Consider the following 21,973-nt stretch of genomic DNA (forward strand, 5'->3'; position numbering starts at 1 on the left):
GTGCGCAGAACAGTAAAAGTAGGCAAAGAGAGCTTTTGCCTTTCTACTTTATGGGAGGTTTCTTTACTCTCTGAGCTCATCTTAGGACATCTGCATTACAGTGTGACAGGTTTACCACCATAGTCAAACTCCCCATCTGTCACTGTCCCCAGAACGAGTTGCACGATGCCTGAGGTAGTTCAGGCAATTGAAACCAGAAGTGAGAGCCCTGCTGGGAAGGGGAGATGCAGGGCATTTGATGGGAAGGTAGTGAAAGTCATGTGAATTGTTCTTTTGCATTGCTTCTGATGCTAAAAACATTAGGCCCTTATAATGGACGGTAGAAAATTATGACAATGGCAAGATTGAAAGTAATACAGCTTGTTCTGTCGCATCAAATTGTTGTTTTAACATTGTGGTTTATCATTACATTACCATTAATGAAATGTGATGTGACTGGTATTGTTCTGCACAGTGTTTGTTACAGTGAATTGAACTGTTGTCACAAACATTATGCACAAATAGTACAGTTTAATTTATGTAGTTTTGAATTTTCTTCTTGTGTTGCAATTATGAGGTTTGAATAAATACTGTTTTGTTAAATTTAACTTGGTTGTGATATCCCCCTGTTTTGTAAACAAGTTTAAAATAGTTCTAATAGAAACTACTAATGAATATAAACAAGAATGATTTAATGCAGGCACATGTTGCAGGGACTACTAGAATAATCATATTGATGTAATTGTATGAATCAAAGGGTTAAATCAAGCATTTATGAAATGTTTCAGAGAGTTCAAAATATTGAGAAAACTCATCAAAAATAAAGTAGAAACAAATTAACATAAATGAAAAACAAACATATACCAATATAATGCATTGGTGAGACCTCATCCGGAGTACTGTGTACAGTTTTGGTCTCCAGGCTATGAAAAAGACATAGCAGCACTAGAAAAGGTCCAGAGGAGAGCAACTAGGCTCATTCCAGGGCTACAGGGGATGAATTATGAGGAAAAGAGCTAAGCCTTCTCAATTTCTGTTCTTAATCTGGAAATTGGTGATGCAGTATTTTCAGACCATATGCCCGTTTTATTTGATTTTGTTCCTCTCTGTCAATTTGCTAAACTGTATGCACCTGTTCGGCGCTGTCGTGTTCTTAAATCTTCCACTACTGCTCAGTTTTCTGCTGTTTTTAATTATGAAGTGACCTCACAGCCCTCGGTGTCTTCCAATACTGAGGAGCTAACACTTCAATTTAATTCTGCTTGCCAAACTGATCTGGACTCTGTGGCACCATTAAAAAACAGGCAACTAAAGCCCTGTTCCTAGCCGTGATTAAATGCTAATACCCATGCATATAGATGGGAGTGCAGGAGAGCTGAGCGGAAGTGGAAAAAGGACAGGTTGCAGGTTTCTTTTGAAATATTGAGAGAAAGTTGGTTGTGTTATCAGAAAGTTTTGAAAGCTGCAAGATCAAAATTTTTTTCTGACGTTATTGGCTCTAACTCTCTCAACTCCCGTGTACTTTTTAACACATTGAGTTCTGTACTTAATGTTCGTGAACCTGTCTTTCTGGAAGCCTCTAGCTTGATTGCCTGCTTGATTGCCTTATTGACATAAGGAGTTGGATGGCATTAAATTTTCTAAATTTTAATGAGAACAAAACAGAAGTCATGCTATTTAGACCCAATAGCACCAACGGGACCCCTAAAATCGACCTTTCCACTGTGGCTCAATTTGAGAAATCCATGATCACAAATTTAGGTGTGAAAATGAATTCCACTTTAAAACTTGAAAGCCATGTGAACGCAGTTGTAAAATCTTGCTTTTTCTAGTTGAGGCGGCTGTCAAAAATCAAGCCTGTTTTGTCTAAGCGCAACCTTGAAACAGTGATACATGCTTTTATAACATCTCGTCTAGATTGCTGCAATGCGCTTCTTTTTGGAATTAGCCAGGCCTCCATTGCTCGCCTACAGCTGGTGCAAAACGCTGCTGCTCGATTTTTAACTGGCACAAGAAAGCATGAGCATGTTACCCTGATTTTGGCTTCCCTTCACTAGCTTCCAATTTGTTTTCGAATCCATTTTAAGATCCTTGTATTTGTTTTTAAATCTTTTAATGGTTGTGCCCCTCTTTATTTGTCGGAACTGCTGCACCCTTATGTACCGTCTCGCTCTCTCAGGTCAGCAGACCAGATGCTTTTACGTGTTCCCAAGGCACGATGCAAACTCCGAGGTGATCAAGCTTTTTCAGTTGCAGCCCCGAAACTCTGGAACAATTTGCCATTGCACGTTAGGCAGGCTCCTTCGCTAGCTGCCTTTAAATCCTATTTAAAAACACATTTTTACTCTCTGGTTTTTAACCCAGTATGATATGTTGGCTATCTGTATACTTTTTATTAAGAATCTCTTCAGCTCTTATGTGTTTATGTGTTTCTGTTTCATTTACTCTTTGGTTTTGTGTGGTCAGCCTTTATGTTGTTTTTAAAGTGCTTTATAAATAAATAAATAAATAAAATTTATGCAAAATAAGATTAAAAGGAGACATGACTGAAGTGTTTAAATGATGAAGGGAATTAGTACAATGGATAGAGACTTTTTTTTTTAAAATGAGTTCATCAAGTCCATAGGGACACAATTGGAAATTTGTAAATCTTACACAAACATTAGGAAGTCTTTCTTTACTCAGAGAACCATAGACATATGGAATTATATACAGAGTAGTGTGGTTGACAGTAGGGATTTGCAAAACTAGACTTGATGTTATTTTAGAAGAATTAAATGGACAGGACTGGCAAGCTTTGTTGGGCTGAATGACCTACTCTCATCTAGATTGTTCTAAAGTTCTAATATCTATTCATCAGTTAATTGTAGAATTATGGCCATATTGTAGAAAAGGAGTCAGAGACAAGTCAGACACAGTCAGAATCCTGGAGACCTCAGCCAACTAGCTGTCTCTTCCCTACTGGCCTTTTACAAAATGAAATGCAACATGTGGAGGCAATGAAACCTGAGATATTTAACTATAACAACAAACTGAAATAAACTTTGACATTTTTAATCAATTTGACAGATATTCACCAAACAGATGGGTTTTCAATTGCTTCTTAAATACATTAAGGGAATCAGCAGTACGGATGGAGGCAGGTAGCTCATTCTACTAACTAGGAACTACACAGGAAAAGAGTCTGCATTGACTTTTGTTTTTAAAGGATAAGTCAGGTAATTTTGAAATATGAGATATTTTTCCACAATTGTGGCATACATTGACTTGCTTGAATTGTTAAGTAAAGAATACTGTTTAAAGCTAAACTACCATATAAAAATACTGTTAAAAATGAAGTGTCATTGTGTAATCATATCAAATTTTTACTATGTGTAACAATTTACATTTATGAGTAGGCCTCAAACATCTGCAGGAATTAGACTAATTCATAATGCGATTTTGTTTGTAAGTTGGAACTGAAAATGGCCCTGAATGGAAAAACTGGCAAAAAATAATTTTACAGAACAAAATCTCATATTTGTTAATAAAATAACAGTGAAGCAATATTACTGTTCTTTAAATCATTAATAATAATATTGATTAAATAATTTTGATTAAAATTAACCCAATTTTAATCACTAGATTAAAACTAATTCAAATTCAGCTGAAAATAAATTTTTGTGGTGTTTTGGGCTTATTCATTTCTGCAGAATTGCCATTTGTCAAGACCCTGTAAGCTGAGACCTTTCTTTATTTTCCTTAAATTGTATCTGACATATATCTGCCCAATAATAAATGAATGTGATAAGAATATATAGTGCAAGCTAGTTAAGTCTTCAGATGATGGTGTGAGAGATAGAGGTCTCCGTGACCCCTTGAACCCTCAGACTAGACGTCAGACACCAGGTAAAAGTCCAAATATTTCTTTTATTTAGACAATAATGTGCACAAAGCACCCTCCACTCTACAATACTCATATAACTAATCAATAAACAATAATCAATCCTCCACTCCCAGACGCGTTGCCACCCTTCCACCCAGCTCAGCTCAACGTCTGGGATTTCCCATCGTCCTTTTATATACCCTGACCCGGAGGTGTTCCTGTCCAATCCGTCCACAGTTCCTTATCCCTTCCGGGTCAGGGTAAACAGTCCTTTTCTTCAACCCGGGAGCACATCGTATCTTCCTGTCACGTGACCATGACGTACTCCCGGGTTATAGGGCACATAAGAGCCTCCGAGTCCCCCTACAGCGACTCCTGGTGGCCCCCAAGGTATCCAGCAGGGCTGCGTATAAAAACTACATAGTCCTTGAGGCCCTGCTGGAACTCGGGGAACGTTCACGCTGTTGGGAGAGCTCCTCCTGGCGGCCTGGGGGTGAGAACCGGAATCAAAAGCCGGCAATCCACCACAATGGTTAAGCCAGATCGTTAAGTCTACAGACTCCTAAGGGGGAATGGCAGATAATCTAAAATCAAACCAAATAATTACAGAAGAAGAATGACAGAGTTCAGACTAGGGCAAATTTGTGTTAGATGAAATTTAACATAAGTAAATGTAAAATATTATACATATGATGTAAAGTGTTAGGTCTGAATACACAAAGAAAGATCTGAATCTTGAAAGTAGACATAAGAAGGACCATAGGAGCGGTTCTGGACTTGTTACTATCTAAATCCAGACAGTGTGCAGAAGGAGGGTAATAGAATATTAGATTTCATAGCACAATTTATGGAGTACAAGTTTAAGCTATGTAACTCACTAGTGAGGACTTCCTTGGAGTACAGTGTACTACAAAAAAGATAAAGTCTAGAGAACAGCAATTAGGCAAATTCTAGGACTGCAAGATATGAGCTCTGGTAGAAAAGATTGAAGGAGACAAACATTTTCAGTTTTAGCAAATGAAAAGGAATTAGTATTGTGTATCCAAGTTATTATGTTTAAATGAGTTCTTCATCAAGAACAAGTGGAAACAGTTGGAAAACCGTTAAAGGTAAATTTTACAGAAACGTTAGAAAGTTTTTCTTCACACAGAGAAGCACTGACATATGGAATAGGTCACAAGTAGCCTGGTACACTATAGTGCTTTGGGAACCTTCAAAGCTTTACTCAGTGTTATTTTGTAAAAGTTAATGGAATAGAAATGGTAAGATTTGTTGGGCTAAATGGCTTGTTCTCATCCAAAATGTTTTAGGTCTCAAATTCAGTCCTGGTCCATCTGTCATGATTCATCTGACTCTAGGGTATCCATCATGCCACCTATTTTTTCATCTATTAACTTAACCAGCTTACTATTCACATTTTTAAGAAAATAATTTATATAAACTAAAAAGAATAATGACCCCAGGACTGATCCTTAAGGAACATCATTTTTATTAACATTACCTCATTTGGAAAAAGTTCTTTAGAACACAACCCTTTGCTTTCTCTGCTTTAGCCGATTTTGCACATACCTGTAAACTTTAATTGTAGCAGCACTTTTATCTCTTTAATTTCCAAATTGTTTAGCATTTCTTTAACAGTCCCTGAAGTAAAAGAAAAACTAAAAATAGCTAGTTTTCATATAAGCTTTTCTAAGTGCCCCTGTATACTGATTGGCTTTTCTGTCTAAAAAAGACCCAGAGAAGGTACAATTAAAGACGCGTCTCACTTTTTTCAACCATTTACATGTATTGTGTGCATGCTTCACGTTTTACATCACTATGGCAACAAGTAAACAATGTGTTGCACTCCCTTCTTGCTAACACAAGAATACATGCGCGTGAAGTTAATACATCAGCCTCCACCAACCGGTATTGGATCTGTAAGCTGCTGATAATTAAGTGAAGTAAAAGATCACAATCTTTTTTTACACATCAATGGGCAAGCCCCAAAGGCTTTCGAAAATTATAACGCTGACTTGGAAAGTCAACACATTTGTAATCGCCAAGAAGGCTTACTAGTGGTTAGTATTTCTGAGACAGTCAAAGTTCTGAGTATCACAGGAAACAATGACTATTTTCTTTTATTACTAAAAGTATACACCCCTTCTTAATTACAGTTGGTAATTCCCTAGGGTTGAAACTGATTGATTATTTAGTTGAATAACCACTTTGATTCACCAGTTAATAAAGTTTTAAAAACATATAATGTTTGCATAAATGCACAAATACACTATTCAAAAAATAAAAGGTTTTATTCCTTCATAATAAAAGCAAATTATGCACCAAAATGACGTTTCCCAAAACAATGGTTAGTAACAAGTTATGTTACTAATCTCGCATTAACATCGATTGTGACTCAGGTTCGGAATTCTGCATAAATAAGGTCAATCCAGAGTCAGAGTTTGGGTGACGTGTAAGAATTTGCTTTACAATGCTAAACCCGAATAAATGTTGGGAGAGGATTCTGCTGCCATTTAGTGGATATATTAACATTATGCTGCAAAAAATCATTAATATTTTGCCACTTTGAAGTAACTCTACCAAAACACAATGGAGTGTAAACAAGAAGCGATAAAGGCAGTTTTAGAACAAACTGAAACTGAACCATTAGTTGAATCAAGAGATAGAAATGACAGTGTGAATTGGTCATCAGATGTTAACATAGAAAGTGGAGCTGCTGCAAACGGCACTGTAAGACCAGACTGCCAATCATCAATCATCTGGAGGTTCCCTGTGGTACAAGAAGCATGGTAAAAGGCAAAATGATTGCAATCAAGTAGAACGACAAAGATGTTAGACCCTTAAGAACTGGTCACAGTGCAGCAATTGTTGTTCACTTTAGGGGAAATGTGGAAGTCACTAAGCCATGCGCTGTGGTAGCCTACATTAACCCATTTGCCAGCATCGATTGTGTGGTTCAGACACTGACATTCTACCCTCTCATGCTCAAGCAACAGAATAAATATTATAACAATAGTGCACAAAGAAACCTGCTTCTACTGTCCCCTCTGAGACATCAGGCATTGGTGACTGTCTCAAAACATACCACATGAAGGACATGTACTAAATCTGCATCACTACAGCACTGGACACTAGACATACCTTTCCTAATGTATTCATGTTGACTTTTTGTTGCTTACATGTTTTTGTAATAGGTAATAACATTTTTTATCGCTGATGAAGTCAATGAAGTGAACTGTCAGGATTATGTAGGGCTCCATTGTCTTGTTTGACCAAACATCAATAGAGCATGCAAAAAAAATTCAATGTCTTTCACTGCTTCCAGACAACCTTTTGCAACACTGCTCATACATCTCCAGGATGGTGACTTGTAAAAAATACATACGGGATGAAATTTGGTATTGTTGATCAAGTTTGTTGATAAAGTACACAAAACCTTTTTATGGGCAGTATTTATTAGAATCATGTCCTTAAGCAGGTAGTGTGTAATGGCCTGTGTTACATCTTTCTGAAGCCGGGACCCGGACTTGTATAATTAGAATAGATTAGACAGAACTTTGTTCCCTGTGATAATTTGGCTTTTTACAGAAATGCATCAGATAGATGGCCTGAATACACATCAAAATAACTAAAAAGGAAGAAAATTATAAAGAAAGAAAACTTCTTACTTCGCAGTCACTGTAACAGTGAGGCATTTATGAAGGAGTATTGCATTGGCATAAAGGAGCCCCAGTAGCAAATTCCTGACACACTTGAGCTGAATGATTCGTTGGCTGAAAGTACTCAGTTTTAGTATGTCAGAGAGAGGATGTACAGCATTGTTCATAATGGTACTCAGTTTTTTTAAATTCTGTCCTTCACTACTACCACCAAGGGTTCTAGAGTGCATACCATAACTGAGCCTGCCTTTTAAATTAGCTATGCTATGTTTATAGTCTGAGGTGCACAGAGTAATGAGAAAAGGAGACAGGACAGTTCCTTGTGGTGCTCCAGTGTGGCTCACATCCATATCAGAAACACAGTCCTCGAATTTCACAAACTGCAGTGTTCCTAACAGATAGTCCATTATGTGAGACACCATACGCTCATCCACCTGCATATCTCTGAAGCTACCCCTTAACAGCGGTGGCTGAATAATACTGAAGACACTGGAGAAATCAAAAAGCATTTTGCTTAAAGTTCTGCCAGCTTTGTCCAGGTGAGAACAAGCCTTTTGCAGCAGACAGATAATTGCACCTTCCACTCCAATTTTTGTCCTCTAGGCAAACTGCAGTGGGTCCAGGTGGTCCACAAGAGGACTGATATAGTCCACAACCAGCCACTCAAAGATACTCATGGTCTGTAGTCACTGAGTGAAGAGATGCATGCCTTTTTTGGAACAGGAACTATGCAAAATGTTTGCCACATCAGCGGCACCCTCTGGTCCTTAGAGACTGTCTCAACAGGTGACAGAGGATACCAAAAAGTTGGCCAGCACCCAAAAAACTTTAAGAACTTGAGGACTGACTCCATCTGGTCCCCTGCTTTTCATATGTGTACCTTCCTCAGTTGTCTGTTCACTTGGTCTTCATTTATGGACAAGGCCATACTGATGGTCAGAGGTTTACTCATCACTGGCTATTCTAGTTGATGTGGTAGGACTTGTTGATGTAGTTAGTGTGTGGGGACTAGTCCTTGGAAGAAGGTGGTAGTGGGAAGGAGAATTTATTTTTAAAATTTGATTCAGGGCATCAGCTTTGTCTACATCACTTTCCAAAGCCTTGTCTCTGAGGGCACCACAGTGTCGACACAAAAGTTAATATAGTCTGTAATGCAGTGAATGAGCCCCTCAATATCATCCCCATGTGACATGCACTCAAAATGCTTGGAAATTAATGGCTGCTTTAAAGGTGGTCCAAACTTTGTCTTCAATCTGATGCTTGCACATATTTGTGAACAGCACTTTTTGTACTGTTCTTTATGATTGTGTGTTGATGGAGCAGATTTGTTGTGCTTCCTCTCAAAAAAGCCACCTCTGCTCGACATAATTTACAAATTACCTGAGACAGTAAGTGGTCTCCCTGTTTGAAGCTAAATTACTACCATATGACAGATTTGCTACTTTGTTTAGGGACCAAATCTTCTGCTTTTCCGCCTAAATTTCTGGTCTTAAGTTATATCCATGATGTTGCTGCCTCTCACTATAAACAAGTGTACAGACACTGAGCTTTTCCTCTTACGCATATGACGTAATTGTTTGCAAGGAGTGTCAGCAGCATAAAAATAATTCCAATTCACAGCTTTTTAGTTTGTAGTCCAGTTACTTGTTTAATTTAAGTGCAGATTAATTTTATCACAGCTATACGCTTAATGTAGCCAATATGTTTATCGCATAAATGACTTATCACAATAACAATAAAAATGCAATTAATTGTTCGCCATTACTTTCAAGTGTTGACCATATCGCCAATGAAAGGTTTTGCCTCTTTTATTGCTCTCAAAATATCTATTTATAATATATCAATTTAAGTTAATTTTGGTTTTATTTTAACCATTCCTGCTACAAAATCAGGAGTGGTAAGAGTAATCACTAAAATGTTGAAATCAAATTTGCACCAGCAATTTATTATTTGTTGCTTTGTGCCCTATTATAATAGTAATAATAATAATGTTATTTTTAGTTTGTAGTCCAGTTACTTGTTTAATTTAAGTGCAGATTAATTTTATCACAGCTATATGCTTAATGTAGCCGATATGTTTATCGCATAAATGACTTATCACAATAACAATAAAAACGCAATTAATTGATCAGCAGCTGCAGTCATCAAGTCTGACACACCTTCAGACTGGAAACTGTGTAATGTACCTCTGACTTTAGAGTGGGGTATACCAAAAATCAGATCAACTAGCCAACTAGCTTTGCTCTAGACTTTTCCCAAGGGCCATGACCAAACAGAGGTTTTATTTTAACCATTCCTGCTACAAAATCAGGAGTGGTAAGAGTAATCACTAAAATGTTGAAATCAAATTTGCACCAGCAATTTATTATTTGTTGCTTTGTGCCCTATTATAATAGTAATAATACTAATGTTATTTTTAGTTTGTAGTCCAGTTACTTGTTAAATTTAAGTGCAGATTAATTTTATCACAGCTATACGCTTAATGTAGCCGATATGTTTATCGCATAAATGACTTATCACAATAACGATAAAAATGCAATTAATTGTTCAGCATTACTTTCAAGTGTTGACCATATCGCCAATGAAAGGTTTTGCTTCTTTTATTGCTCTCAAAATATCTATTTATAATATATCAATTTAAGTTAATTTTGGTCAAACCTACTGCCAAAAATTTGCATTATTTGCATTATTTGACCATGACTTATGCAAATTTTCAATAAGCATTATGCTTTTGAGTTGTAAATAATACATATTAGTTTTAAAAAGAAGCCCCCTTGGGTCATTCAGCCCCTGTTATCCTCAGAAACATGACCTCACTGACTTTACTTAACACCCTGTCATATTACATGATTTTTCCAGAAATTGTCAGTTGCAGGCTACCTGTTAAATAACCTCTGTAAGTCAGGTGAGCAACTGCCATTAGTGTAGGGTGACTTTCCTAGCGACTCAGTACAACAAAATCCTTGGGGTAGGCTCTGTGCATATGCTGGAGTTAACAACCAATTACTGCCGGCACAGAAGTAAAATGCATTTAATGCATCTACAAGAAATTCGGAACTTGTACATTTTGGACCTCACAAACAAAAGGGAGGCTCATTTGTCTGATGTCTCGTGTTTTATGTACTACGACAGAATACCATCACAGTATCTTGAAAGCATTCATAAAGCACCAGCTTTGTCACATAGCATATTATTGGCTGTCAAAAAAAGTTTTGAGCTTGTGATACTTTGGAAATGTGAAACTGTGATGGAGAATTATTACTGAGTTATGTAATTTGTCATGCCCTGAGAATTCTTATTGTGCTATCTGATATACTCAGGTGATGAGATCAGCAGCTGCAGTCATCAAGTCTGACACACCTTCAGACTGGAAACTGTGTAATGTACCTCTGACTTTAGAGTGGGGTATACCAAAAATCAGATCAACTAGCCAACTAGCTTTGCTCTAGACTTTTCCCAAGGGCCATGACCAAACAGAGGTTTTATTTTAACCATTCCTGCTACAAAATCAGGAGTAGTAAGAGTAATCACTAAAATGTTGAAATCAAATTTGCACCAGCAATTTATTATTTGTTGCTTTGTGCCCTATTATAATAGTAATAATAATAATAATGTTAATGATAGTAATAGTATTTTAATTTTATTTTTATATATATTTTTTCTTTCTTTCTTCATCTTGTAACACACTTTGAGCTACATCATTTGTATGAAAATGTGCTACATAAATAAATGTTGTTGTTGTTGTTATGCTATTCATTTTTTAACTTAAAAACTTGTGAATAACATTAAGTTGATCCACTAGGAGAGATGATCTGATATGTATGAATAAGCAATATTTTTTGGCATTTTCTCTAACAAAATCAAAAGAATTTTGAAACTTGCTTCAGTTTTCAATTTAGCTTACAAGAAAGTTATCAGTTGCATATGTATAACTTGAGCAGTCAAAAATGACCACATATAGAAAAATATCACATATGGAAAAAAAAAACCTAATGATACACATTAGTCAAAATATTACCGATGAAGACTCGCCACTAACAAGGAAAAAGGACTCCAAGACAGGATGTAAATATCATAACGTCAATGGCATACAGGAGAATAAACAATAATAATGACTCACTATTACTTAAAAGATAATTATGGGATATTGGAAATCAGAAACCCATCAAAACATTACTATATACCACTAAGTGCATGATTCTTTATACAACTGATCTCAGTGTGCAATAAAAAATATGAATAACAGAAACAGAAAAATAGTCCTACCATTACTTTAATCATATACAGTTAAACTGATTACAAACAGATCATGTCATACCCCAGGGAAAAACGTCTCAAGATACCAATCACCACCAAAAAGTCTGAAAAATAATAATGCCAAAGCCATCCAGTAGACTGTGGATCTGGAGAATGAACATAACATAAAAAAATCTTCACCTGAGTATTAGGATCCCACAAAGTCTACTGGATGAAGTAAAAATGTTCCCGTTGCAGATAAAGAAGGCCAGGACACACATGTTGCATTCTAGACTGAATATGAATCGCCACTGTAAGTTGATCAGGAAAAAAAATATCCAAAGCATTTCAGAACATTATTGGTCCCCTTTTCCAGAACCTTCTAATGCAAGTCTGCAGCAACTTGCTTTAAACTGTCAAACAAATCCCCACATACAGAAAACATTTTTTTATAAAAACAAAAGATAAGCATTAAAATGGGGAAAAAAAGGAAAGAAAAATGTGATATTCACAAAAGGAAGGTAAACTGTCCAGCTCCTGTTTGCATCAGCACAGTTAGATATTTATTCAGTTTACCTTCCTTTTAATCCTTATCTCTTGCTTTTCTACAAATTATTCTACATGTGATCATTTTTGACTGTCCAACTTGTATCATGTCCAAATGAACTATTAAATGTACAACTGGCTATACATGTGTACAGGTCAATTTAATTAAGTGTTGTGATCAGATGCATATGGCAATATTGTTTCAGTAACTTTTCTGGGTGCTACTCGTAGGTGCATTCTCTTTTCACTTTCTTTCTACATGTCTTCCTTTTGGTGGCAGTCCCAGCTTTCTGTTTGAAATACCCATAGATAATTCTCCATAAACTGGAGACGGACAACCCAACATTCCTACAACAAATATAAAATGCTTCCAAGCCATAAAATTGTTAGGAGTGAAAATGTTAACTCCATATTAACAGTAACAATAACTCCACAATAAAATCAGTCAAATCCGAGTACTTAACTCCAAGCCTAAAGCCACAATGTTTCTTTCTCTGAAATTTGGGGGGCTGCCTTTAGCTCTGAAAACATTTTCGAGTGTTGTTTATACCAGTGATAGGAATGGAGCAAATAAGAAGGGACAGGCCACACTTGTGTGAATCCTGGAACTGGCAGCTCAAAGCTGCATTCAAGGAAATGTTCAGAAATTACCAAGTAATGGTTAACTGTGGGTAAACAGAAGTGTAGAATTTGGGGTTCCCTCATAGTAGCTGCCAAAAAAGTGCTGTTTAAGACATAAATCTGTTACTATCTTACATAACAAATCATTCTTAATATTGAATGCTAAAACATATAAACTGCATGCTAAAACTGATACATGATGTTAAAGGCATAAATCGTTCTTAACATTATACCTGTATATACTATTCACTGAAATGCACAAACAGAATATTAAAACACATTCTCTTCTAAAATTCAAACACTATATAGTGAAACTAATACACTGTATTTTAACATACTGTATACTGAAAGGCAAAACATTATACAATATACTAAGGTGACTGCACTCAAAAACTATCTACTGAAGTGCATAGATTATATGCTGAAAGGCCTACACACTCTAAAATAAATGGCATACAACTCACCATGAAATGGAGAGACTGTAAATTCAGTGTAAACATAGTGTAATAAAATTCAATATGAACAATTTTTACAAATTTACAGGTTGGTACCGGCCTTGTGTAGGATGCTACCAGTTTGACAAAATCTAGCAAACTGAGCAATTTTAAGCAATTCTGTTACACTCATTATTAAATATAAACATATATGAAGTATGAGACAAAATCTAAGTATATGGTGTATGCATTTCATTACATAGTCTATGTATTTCATTATAAGTCATATTTTGGTAAATATAGTATTTATTTCACCACTGCTGAGAAAGAATTAAGCTTAAACCCGCTCTTTATAAGACCCAACAACATTCCTAGCAACGTGTGCCATGACTGGGACTTTAAAACGGGCAATTCCCACGGTGAACTTTACACTGGCACAACTGCACAGCAGCAAATGTACGTTATCAGAAGCACGCACCCTTGCACACCATCCAACAAACTCGCGCATGTTGTAGCTCACCAAACCCAATCTCCTTAAAAACAAACACACACGAACGTAACTGACAATCCGTTCTCACCACTACTCCCACCCAACCCCCCCATAACCACAAGACAACGACAACATACAGGAAGTTGCTCAAGCTCTCCCAGATGATCTGCAATAGAACTGAGACTCCCTCAGATGATACAGTTGGCAGCGATGCGCTGCCAAAGCCGACCAAAGGAAATTTAAGTTAAAGATAGGGAAAATCACAGAAATAAAGCTGTACATAAACAACATTATAGCTGCTTCTGCACCGAAAAAGCCACTGCAAAATACAATTGAAAAACAGCCGATTCTTGACCAAGCAATGCAGGCCATATTAGTTAATACAAACAGCTACACAACAACGGTTTTATTAACATGCTAAATCGTAGCATCTTCTGCGCCGCTGCAGCTCTTCAGAACCACCAGTAATTCAAGTGGAAATCGCGTATAATCATAAGGTGAATTAAAAAAAAGCAATGCCTCACCTCATAAAGTCGAAGACTACAATGAAATTGTTACTTAGGAAAAGACGCATTCACTATAGTATGCCCTGTTTTGCTCTTAACGGTGTATGCGAACACCACCGTAGCAGCTGGCACTGTGCGAAGGGCCATCTGCTATCAGGAACATTCACTAGGAAAAGGCCGCAAGCATTGGAAACCACTGCTGTCAATCACCGTATCCCTTTCTTCTAAGTGGACATTTTTTGAGGTGGGCGGAATGAAATTCGCGTCGCTTTGCCTCTGCCGACAATTGTCTAAAATGGATTAAGACGCTCTTAAGCTTTTTTAGTCTTTTTGTAACAAGGGCCATATGCTCCTAGGAACTTATTTACCATGATAGTAGTGCCTTTTTTAAACGTGTAAATAAATAACATAAAAATTTACCCGATGAAGGCACCCTATATTACGCATAGCACTCGGGAATTAGATGCAGCATTTCAGACTAACGGACGAGCTTGAAGACCTTTAAACATAAGGGTGGGTGATTCAACGATGAAAGAGCAGTTTGGACGGGGTCAAAACAAGTCAGTTGACAAAATACGAATTCTTGCCCAGCAGTCTGTTTACTCTTTTCGAGTTATATTGTGCTTCTGGCCTTTAATGTAAGCAGTTTGCCGTTGCTTTCTCGATTAATTTTGTGCGCCACTTTTTTTATTCAGTGATGCCCAATGCATTTGTTCCTGGTCTTCATCGTGGATACCAGTAGCAAAAGGGAGCAAAACCAATCTGGAAAAAAATAGTCAAAGCTTAATATATTAAAAATAAACCTTAGGCTAAAATGGTGAATTAGAAAAAAATGGCACTAGAGGTTTGTTTCTGGCACATTTCAGAAATAATAAAGAGAACAACATTTAGAATTCTATTAGTTAAAAATGTATGGTATGACTTTTTTTTTGCTGGGATTGGATTAGAATGGCTAAATTAGATGTAAGATAAATGTGTTTTTCGACATGCTGAATGATTTTTTCCACCTCAGTGTTTCTAATATTCATAGGGTCTATCTGGATCTTCTGAGAACCCACATAGGAAAAGATAAGAGTAAGAGAAAGGGAGCTTGCAACATAAAAACCAGAGTCATTTCATTCTACCGCTGGATAGAAATATTGTAGATATAAGGGGAAAGATGGCCCAAAGAGATTTTGTCAGTGTTTTAGTTATACAAGAACTGTGAAGGAGGAGGTGAAGTGTATCAAGAATGGTAAGGGGAATTAAAAGAAACAGTGACATAACAAATGTTCCAAACTTGCATTTTTCTGAAATTTTCTCATGTGAGGGAGTGGATAACCTCCCAGCAATAAAAACGGCAGTAAAGGAGGTACTGAGTGATTTGGAAATTGTAGAGGGAGAAGTACTGCTCAGATTAATAGGCTAAAGCCTAACAAATCACCAGTATTAGGTAACGTTTGTCCTCAAGTGCTTAAGTAGGCTTTTGAGTATATATATATAAATCCTTGACACATATTTTTAGAAAGTCACTGAACACGGGGGGGACTTTCAAGGGCCGGAAAATAGCAAATATGATTCCATTATATTAAAAGGATGATCAGGCAGATCCAATTAGCTATAGGTCAATAAGCTTAGCATGTATCACAGGTAAATTAGTAGAAGGAATTATTAAGGAGAAGATGGAACAGTACATGGCAAGAACAGGAGTTTTAGGGTAGAGTCAGCATGAGTTTTTACGGGGGAGGTCATGTTTTACTGATATACTTGAATTCTGTGGGGAAGAAGCAAAATGATATGATCAGAGTGGTGCATATGTTATTTTTTATCTTGACTTTCAGAAAGCATTTCATAAGATCCCTTGTGAAAGGTTGATAATCAAACTAAAAAAGTGGGAGTTCAGCATGCAGAGAGATGGGTGCAGAATTGGCTAAAATATAGCAAGCAGAGGGTTATGGTGAGAGGACTCTTGTCAGAACTTGTTCATTTTCCAGGTTTAATACCTTACATTAAAGTGTCAGATTTGAATACACAATGAAAAGTCTGAAAATATAAACTACCACGTATAAGAATGACCTAGGAGACATAGAGGACATGTCACTATTAACTTCCAGGAAGCATTCAGTAGCCATTAAGAAGACTAACAAAATGTTAGGTTATATACTATAACTAGCAAAATACCCGCGCTTCGCAGCGGAGAAGTAGTGTGTTAAAGAGGTTATGTAAACATATACACATACATACATATACATACATATATATATATATATACACACATACATACAAACATACACACATATATATATACACATACAGACACATATATATACATATTTACATATCTACATATAAATACACATATATATACATATCTACATATATATACACATATATACATATCTACATATATATACAGTCTATTACAGTATATGGACAAAAAAGAGGTTCCAGTTATGACCGTTACGCGTAGAATTTCGAAATGAAACCTGCCTAACTTTTGTAAGTAAGCTGTAAGGAATGAGCCTGCCAAATTTCAGCCTTCCACCTACATGGGAAGTTGGACAATTAGTGATGAGTGAGTGAGTGAGTGAGTGAGTGAGTGAGTGAGTGAGTGAGTGAGTGAGTGAGTGAGTGAGTGAGTGAGTGAGTGAGTGAGGGCTTTGCCTTTTATTAGTATAGATGAGGAGGTTACAAGTCAAAGGAGGTTATGCTTAAGCTTTGTATTGCAGCAGGGATTCATCACCTGGAGTACTGTTTATAGTTTTGGTCTCTGGGCTAAAAAAACCATCAAGTTTACATCTTGCCTGATGAAGGGGTCTGAGTTGCCTCGAAAGCTTGCATATTGTAATCGTTTTAGTTAGCCAATAAAAGGTGTCATTTTGCTTGACTTCTCACAAAAAACATCAAAAAGACAGCACTAGAAAAAGTCCAGAGAATAGCAACTAGTCAGATTCCAGGACTACAAGGTATGAGTTATATGTGGAAACTTTGAAGGAGTTTAACTTTTTCAGTTTAAGCAAATGGAGATTAACATGATTGAAGTATTTTAAAAAATAATAGTAAATTAGTACACTGGATGCAGAAATTAGTTCAGGGTGCACAGTGCAAACTTGTTAAAGGTAAAATTTACACAAACTTTAGGAATTTTTTCTTCACACAAAGAACTACAGACACATGCAATAAATTACCAAGTAGTGTGGTGAACTGTAGTAGGCTACTCTAGGGACACTCGACTTGATGTTATTTTGTAGGAGTTAAGTTTAATCGATTGGTTAGCTTTGTTGGGGTGAATGGCCAGTTCTCGCCAAATGTTATTCCTGTGTTCTAACGTTCTAATTAGTATTGTTGATTTAGATGCTTTTATCCAGTTACTCTACATATGTTGTTATTGTTCTTATAGCAAACACCTTTATCAGATGTGCTGTACAAGTACATACCATTATCAATGCATTTTGAGTGACAGGAAACTACAGGTTAAAAAGCAGTCTCAAGACATTTTAGCATGTTATTACTAAATATCAGCAGATTTGGAAACTTTGGATGGTCACAAGATACTTATTCCACAGTTTGAGAGCAAGAAATAAGAAGCATTGTCCAGTTTTAGCATATCTGGCATGAGAAGCGACAATTAAACAAGCTAAAAAAGAACAAAGTCTTCTTGTGAGGCCATATAGACAAACTTGAGACTGAAGGTGTTCAGTAGCAGGGCCATCCAGAGAATGGCATGTGTTTTGAACTGTTTTTTTTGCTGAAACTTGAATTCAGTGAAGGGAGCAAAGCAAGTTCAAGTTTATTGTGCACAGAATACACTGAAATTCTTACTTGCAAATCAGAAGAGTATTACGGAAGAAATGAGAAACTGAATTTATCAGTCAAATAGATGCATGGAGAGAGAAAAAAGCAGTTGCTGAGAGAGTTGCAATAGTTTGGCCGAGAAAAGAGCAAGAGCCCGAATAATGTGTTGAGTTGCATAGACTTTAAAGAAAAGTCAAATCATAAAAATGATATTAAGAAGGAAATGACAGATCTGGGTGGTCAATGAAAACATTGATTGAAGGAGAAGGAAACAGATCTGGTCACATCAAGGTTTCTGAAAGTACCCTATAGTGACAGCGTTACTTCAGAACAAATGCCTAGAGAAGGATGTGTGGATGGTAAAGTGAGAGGCAAGTAGAAGATCTCAGACTTGGAATGCCTTAACTTAGGTGATAATTCATTTATGATCAGACAACAGAGAAGCAGATGGAGATTTGGGCTGGAACCTGTGAGTCGAGTGCTCCGGTTTCCTCCCACAGTCCAAAGACATGCAGGTTAGGTGCATTGGCGATCCTAAATTGTCCCTAGTGTGTGCCTGATGTGTGGGTATGTGTGTGCTTGGTGTGTGGCTGTGTGCCCTGCGGTGGGTTGGTGCCCTGCCCAGGGATTTGTTCCTGCCTTGCACCCTGTGCTGGCTGGGATTGGCTCCAGCAGACCCCGTGACCCTGTAATTAGGATATAGTGGGTTGGATAATGAATGGATGGAACCTGTGAGTCGAGAGAATGAAATAAATGATCTTTACATCACTGACATAGAAGTGGTAAGAAACATCATGTGAAGAAATAAGAATGTGTAGAGAACAAATGTAGACAGAGGAGACAAGAGGACCATGTACTAGTTTTTGATGCACATGCATTGAGAGAGGAGACGACAGCAAGTCAGAGCATGATACACAGTGGGACTGGTCTGAAAGGCAGACATTCTGCAAGTCCACTGCAGAACCTGTAATTCCCTTTTTAAGGAAGGAACAGATAAGCCAAGAGTGATCAAGTACATTAAAAGCTGATAAAAGGACAAAAAGAATAAGAGTAATAGAAAGAGAAGTACCTTGAACTGAGCCAAGAGTATTTATAACTGCAAGTAGAACAGTCTTGGGAGTAGTCTTTGGGTAAACTAAATTAAAGAAGATATTATGATTTGTTGTCAGGGGGAATGAGAAGGATATTTATGAACAACATGCTACAGTATCTTTGTTTAAAATGACAGAAAGGAAACAGGACAGTAACTCTCAGTAGCAGTTGATTTACATGGCTTCTATGGAATAGGGATTGCATGAGACATTATGATGTTTGCAGGAAATGAATCTTTGTGCAGTATAGCTTTAAAAAATCTTTACAAAAATCAAAGAAGGTGAGGTGGACTAAAGGAAATATAATGAGTTAGGGTCCCACTGCACAGGAGGTGGATTTGTGGTTGCAAAGTAGGTGAGAAATCTCAGGGTCAGCTGCAAGAGAGGAAGCATAGGATGAGGAGTTGGGCAGTGATGAGCTGAATGACTTGTATGGAGTTTTGGAAAACATTACAAATGAATAATAAGACAAATTAAAATTGTCCTGACCAATTTGGCCTCTTAATAAATGTTGACTGGGACAGTCAGTTTTATTACTACAGTAAGCCAAAAGTCCTTTTTGAGAATAAAAATAGAAATAGTGTAGACAGAGGAGAGGCTGATTCAAAAAGGTTTAGAAATCAGTAACCAAAACAAAATGACTAAACAAGCTTGAAATAGTAAATAAAACAAAATCAAAAGTCAAAAAGAACATTGACGAGAAATTGACTGACAAGCAAAAGTTCTTCCCTTTGAAACAAACATCAAACAATCACTAGGCATGTAGGTCACTCTTAAATAAGATGGATAACATGGTATCACAATCTTCTAGCATTGTGTGGCATCATAGTAGCAAAGATTTAAAATGATTGGGGTGGGAGGTAACACCATCAATGCAAGAGGAGCAGGAGAAAATAACACATAGCAAATCAGTATGCATGTTATTAGTCCTATTTATTTTATAATCTTAAAATGTATCTCTGGCCTGGTATAATGATTTTAGTGTTCTGGACATCTCTGAGTAATTGTTCCTGAATATTCTGTGGTTTAAATCTTGTTTTGTTTGTGACATTTCCATGTTAGCATTTTATGTTTTCTTTTGGATCATGGTCATTGCCATTTTCTGTTACTTCCAGTGGCAGTGGCCATTTTGTTGTTAGCAATAGTGCACCTATTGCTGCCACATGACAAAAAGAAGTGCCAATACATCAGGATGTTTAAGATCTGTTTTTCTGAAGTTTGGATAAAAACCTTTTTTCAGAGAATAATCAACTAGGAGTACTTGACTTTTGTGTGCTCCTTGAAAACCCACCAATGGAATAATCTCTGTCACTAATACTAAACCATATATATTCTTTCAGAAGTGACAATCAGCCTAGTCTTGATATCCACAGCTTAAGTATTATTTCTATTTTTGGAACAAAAAAAATCTAAAAATAAAAAAAGAGAAATAGGCTTTGGACCACAATCAGACAATAATGAAGTGGAAAAGCTTGGTAATTTAAATAGTCCAGAAATAAATAGGCGCATTAAATCTGTGGTTATAATGATCCTTTTAAGCAGGATAGATACGAACTGCTTTAGAAAACCTATCTATATTACTAAGAATATGGTGGTGAACATTTGCACTACACGCATAATACATAAAGCAACCAGCTTAAGTCCGTCGAGCCACAGGATAGCACGATCAGTGGTGGTGATAGTAACCCGTCTTCGCATTCATATTCATTTTGAATATTACCAATACAAACCATCAATATTTTAATTTTTTTTTTTAAGCAGGATAGATACGAACTGCTTTAGAAAACCTGTCTATATTACTAAGAATAAGGTTGTGTATATTTGCACTACACGCATAATACAAAAAGCAACCAGCTTAAGTCAGTCGAGCCACAGGACAGCACGATCAGTGCTGGTGATAGTAACCCGTCTTCGCGTTCATATTCATTTTGAATATTACCAATACAAACCATCAATATTTGAAATATCTAATTACTTGATTGAATAATAACGCCGGGCGGCAAGGTGGCGCAGTGGGTAGCGCTGCTGCCTCGCAGTTGGGAGACCTGGGGACCTGGGTTCGCTTCCCGGGTCCTCCTTGTGTGGAGTTTGCATGTTCTCCCCGTGTCTGCGTGGGTTTCCTCCGGGCGCTCCGGTTTCCTCCCACTGTCCAAAGACATGCAGGTTAGGTGGATTGGCAATTCTAAATTGGCCCTAGTATGTGCTTGGTGTGTGGGTGTGTTTGTGTGTGTCCTGCGGTGGGTTGGCACCCTGCCCAGGATTGATTCCTGCCTTGTGCCCTGTGTTGGCTGGGATTGGCTCCAGCAGACCCCCGTGACCCGGTGTTCGGATTCAGCGGGTTGGAAAATGGATGGATAATAACGCCTGTTCATCTTATTTCTCAAATGTGCTCGCCTATTTTATGGCAAAGTAGAGGGTTAAGCACTTATTTAAATAAGTCACAACAAAGAAAATATTTGAGAAGAAATGTTGAAGCACCTTTTGATTTTTTTTACACCTATAATATTGGGGCAGTGGAACCCTGAACAACGGTCGATTAAATATGATCTCAAGAAAAGATGAGGGATAATAATAATAATCATAAAAGGAGCGATAATACTGATAAAATGTAAAAGGGGATGCTTTTATTAAAACAGCTGGGTCTCCATAAGCGAGGAGTTTTTTGTTTTATTAAAATTCTTGTTTGTTGTATGGTATATTCCACCTGTAGGTGTTAGTTATATTTTTTAGGCATCAGACATTGGAATCCGCTGATGAATCATTCTCTTCCTT

The 21,973-nt window shown here is 37.0% G+C and overlaps 1 protein-coding gene across 2 annotated transcripts in view; it reads right to left on the minus strand.

The window, feature by feature from the left end:
• elmo2 (engulfment and cell motility 2) overlaps window positions 1-14,491 on the minus strand; it is a 137,489-nt gene extending 122,998 nt beyond the window's left edge. For both annotated transcript variants that reach the window (XM_051932860.1, XM_028811693.2), the window contains exon 1: window positions 14,355-14,491. The gene's annotated coding sequence lies outside the window, so the exon portion shown is untranslated. The remainder of the gene's footprint in view (window positions 1-14,354) is intronic.
• Between the last annotated feature and the right edge of the window lie 7,482 nt (window positions 14,492-21,973).

Source organism: Erpetoichthys calabaricus, chromosome 10 (genome assembly GCF_900747795.2).
Source record: "Erpetoichthys calabaricus chromosome 10, fErpCal1.3, whole genome shotgun sequence".
Classification (NCBI taxonomy): Eukaryota; Metazoa; Chordata; class Cladistia; order Polypteriformes; family Polypteridae; genus Erpetoichthys; species Erpetoichthys calabaricus.